This window comes from Brassica oleracea, chromosome C3 (genome assembly GCF_000695525.1).
Source record: "Brassica oleracea var. oleracea cultivar TO1000 chromosome C3, BOL, whole genome shotgun sequence".
Taxonomy (NCBI): Eukaryota; Viridiplantae; Streptophyta; class Magnoliopsida; order Brassicales; family Brassicaceae; genus Brassica; species Brassica oleracea.
Genome location: NC_027750.1, coordinates 27,354,573 through 27,359,257, shown reverse-complemented (window position 1 = coordinate 27,359,257; position 4,685 = coordinate 27,354,573).

Sequence of the window (4,685 nt, the reverse complement as noted above, 5' to 3'; positions counted from 1 at the left end):
AAGAAGAAAAGAAAAAAAAACTTTTGAGAGTATGAGCGAAAAATCCACTGCATGATGAGTTGGTAGCAATTTTTCAGCCTTGAACCAGTCATTGTTAATAGCTATCGGATTTACTCGAACAGGAGGTGGCCATGATGTCTTGAACCCCCCGGACTTTGGTGTAAACCGGACTTTGGTGCTTATCCTCTATTCCTCACATGTAGAACTGTTTAATCATCATGGGAACTGGGTATAGACCGAAGTCTGACAGTGCTTTGGGCAGATTTAGTTTGACTTAGTTGTCTCCTTGAACCTATTTCTTGGGATCTCCAGTCAGTTAGGTAGAGTTACCGCCAACACTCATCTTAGTTCACAGGCTTTAAACCCATTCCTCTTGATGATTTTTCTACTTGATCTCGTGACAAACCTTTAGTAAATGGATCCGCAAGGTTTTCATTTGTTCTGATGTAATCAATCGTTATTACACCAGTTGAGATCAAGTGTCTAATGGTTTTATGACGTCTTCTTATATGACGAGATTTACCATTATACAAACTGCTCAGTGCCCGGCCTATTGCCGCTTGGCTATCACAATGTATACGTAATGCCGGCACTGGTTTATCCCACATAGGAATATCTTCCAAAAAAATTTGAAGCCACTCTGCTTCTTCTGCAGCTTTATCTAAAGCTATGAACTCAGATTCCATGGCCGATCTGGCCAAGACAGTTTGTTTGGAAGACTTCCAAGAAACTGCAGCACCACCAAGTGTAAAGACATATCCACTCGTGGATTTAGAGTTTTTGGAGTCGGAAATCCAGTTGGCATCACTGTATCCTTCCAAAACTGCTGGTTCTTTACCATAGTTCAGCCCATAAGTTTTAGTATGATGTACATAGTATAATACTCTTGTTATGGCATTCCAGTGGTTATGCCCTGGATTACTCGTGTAGCGACTCAGTACATTGACTGCATGTGCTAAATCAGGTCTAGTACAATTTGTCAAGTACATCAAACTTCCGATGACACGAGCATACTCTGACTGTAACACAGCTTCACCCGAATGTTTTGTCAAGTGAAACCTAGGGTCTACAGGAGTTTTTGCCTTTCCTTTTGAGTAGGATTTAAACCTCTCAAGTATCTTTTCAGCATAATGAGTTTGAGACAAGATGATTCCTTCGGAACTGCGAAAGATCTTAATCCCTAGGATAACATCAGCTAGTCCCATATCTTTCATTTCGAACTTGCTACTTAGCATGTTCTTTGTTTGACTGATCATGTCTTTATTGCTACCAATAATGAGCATGTCATCTACATACAAACCAAGCAATACATATCCATGTGGTGTATTTTTGAAGTATATACACTTGTCACATTCATTAATACAAATCATAACATTGTCAAATTTTTCATGCCATTGTTTTGGAGCTTGCTTAAGTCCATACAATGACTTCACTAGTCGAGAGACTTTGTGTTCTTGTCCTGGGACAACCAACCCTTCAGGTTGTTGCATATAAATCTCCTCTTCTAAATAACCATTTAGAAAAGTAGTTTTGACATCCATCTGATGGATTTCTAGGTTTCTCAATGCTGCAATTGCAATCAGCATTCTGATTGAAGTTATTCTCGTTACCGGAGAATAGGTGTCAAAGAAATTCACGCCTTCTTTTTGCCGGAAACCTTGCACCACAAGTCTACACTTGTACTTATCAGTTGAACCATCAATATTCAACTTTCTTTTGAAAATCCATCTACACCCTAGGACCTTAAACCCTTGTGGCAAATCGGTCAAATAATATGTATGATTTTGCATAATGGAGTCGATTTCACTATTGAAAGCTTCCTTCCATAAATCAGCGTCTGGTGAAGACATAGCTTCAGCGAAACTTCTTGGTTCATTCTCAAGAAGAAAGACCATAAAGAAATCTTCACCATAAGATTTTTCCTTACGAGCTCTTTTGCTGCGTCTAGGTTCATCTGCAAATATTTCTGCATCATGAAAAAATGTGCCAAAAGTACTTGCCTCATTTGTAAAGATGTTTGCATCTCTTACTTCACGAGTTCTTTTAAGATTGTCTCTATTCTTACACGGAAACACGTGTTCAAAGAAAGATGCATTCCTTGATTCCATAATTGTATTAACATGAATATCTGGTACATCTGATTTATCAACCAAAAATCGATAAGCACCACTAGATGCATACCTTGATTCCATAATTGTATTAACATGAATATCTGGTACATCTGATTTATCAACCAAAAATCGATAAGCACCACTATTATGGGCATATCCAATGAAAATACAATCCACGGTTTTAGGTCCGATTGAAACCTTCTTGGGAGGTGGTACTGCTACTTTTGCAAGGCACCCCCACACTTTCAAGTATTTGTACGAAGGTACAACACCTTTCCAAGCCTTCAATAACGGACGAGCCGGTGTTACTCATTAACAACCGCTGCTTATCATTACATTTCTGATAGGTACTAAACATGTCTTTATCAATGCATATATGAGTGGTGGCACCTGTGTCATACCACCAGTTTTTTGAATTATTTTCAATCGTATTGACTTCTGTGACCATAGCACACATGTCATTTTCAGTTAGGTTGCCATAAGGTATCTTTTTGTCAAGCTTGTTACTTGTGTAAGTTTTAAGCATTGACGGAATTTGAATGTTCTGAATTATTTCAGCAAACATTTCAGTTCCCATGGCAAATGAAATCATAAATGGCAGACCACTCTCAAACTTAATTTGAGGCGTCGACTCATTCAATTCATTGCCGATCACACCACTTGATCTATCAAGGATCGATATACTTGTGTTGTAAGACATACTTTAATTTTGAATCTGCTTATAAAACTCAAAAAAAATAGTATATTTTAATATCAAATATAAAAAACGATCCAATTAAAAAAATAGAATAATAAATTCTAAAACTTTAACGGTGCGACTAACAAAATGCAGTGACAAAAATAAACCGGATAGATTGCTAATCAAACGTAAAGTCAGAAATTATCAACCGGTCAAATTAATATTAAAATAAACTTACTTACTTTACCACTAGAACGAAATCTACATTATAATAGGGCAGTTGCATCACTCCTGATGCGACACGTCAGCGCTATGTGGATCCTACTTTTAAAAAGTGTGAAAAATGTGTCAAATCTGTGATTCGAACCCGGGTTATTGAGATCTAAACATCAACATTTATACCACTGAGCTAAAGGATTCTTTGTACATTGATGGCTTAAACAACTATATATTTATAAAGGTCGGAAACCTTTGTTTCTTCGGTTTTCTCTATGGGACTCATACTTATTTATTTTATCTAATGATTTAATAAATACTTTATAACTCACGTTTTGAAATGAGATTCGTTAAAAAAAAACCCAATAAACCTCTTTGGTCTGTAAGCGTTCTCTTCAATGGAAGTTTAGGGCTTTCAATTTTTAATCATCGGTTCATGACTCATCTAAGAAACACAGATTGGCTCTTTGAGTTTCATGAATCAGTTTTCTTTTTTAGTCTCTACATCTTCTCATCTTTAATAAATTCATCATCGGTTCTTTTATTTTGCCTCATAAATCATGATTGTGTGGTTTTAATTTTCTTTGGTCATCCTTAGCTTGCACCCTTTGATCTAACCAAGAAGAAATCTACATTATAATAGGGCAGTTACATCACTCCTGATGCGACACATCAGCGATATGTGGTTCCCACTTTTAAAAAGTGTGAAAAAGTGTCAAGTATGTGACTCGAACCCGTGTTATTGAGATCTAAACAACAACATTTATACCACTGAGCTAAAACATTCTTTATACATTGATGGCTGAAACAAATATATATTTATGAAGGTCGGAAACCTTTGCTTCTTCGGTTTTCTCTGTGGGACCCACATTTATTTATTTATCTAATGATTTAATAAATACTTTATAACTCACGTTTTGAAATGAGATTCGTTAAAAAGAAGCCCAATAAACCTCTTTGGCCTGTAAGCGTTCTCTTCAATAGAAGTTTAGGGCTTTCAATTTTTAACAATGTTTTGAAAACCGGACCGGACATTGACTCGGCATTGTAACTGGATCAATGGTCGGACCGGTCTGACCGGTTCAACCAGGTTTTAAATTATAATCAAATTTAAATAATTAAATATATATATATATATATACAATTATTTTTATAAAAATTTATATCATTTCTAGAATCTAACTAAAATTGATACATAAATAAATAAAACCTTAAAAATATATAAAAATATAATGAAAACTAATTTATTTGGAAATATACTTTTAAAAATATGATTTTAAATGAAATATTTATAAATTTGCAATTTTTTTTTTTATTTTAATTGAGAAAACCGGATTTTAATATTGAACCGGGTCACTGGTTTTACCGAGTTTGGCCGGTTTTTTACCGGATTTGCCGGTTTAACTCAAATCCGGTTTTTAGTACAACTCGGAACCGGTTAGAAGACTGAGTCACGGTCCGACCGGTTTGACCAAATATATATATATTTATACATTGATAGCTGAAACAAATATATATATATTTATCATCTGTAACATAATAATATGTTTTTTCTATGCTAGGAACCGTTTGTAAGTAAATGTCTCGGATGTATATGACTGCTTAGTTTGTTGCTTTTGACAGTGAAATCACTAAGCTTGCAATGTGTCAGGACAACAAAAGCATCTCAGCTGATGGTT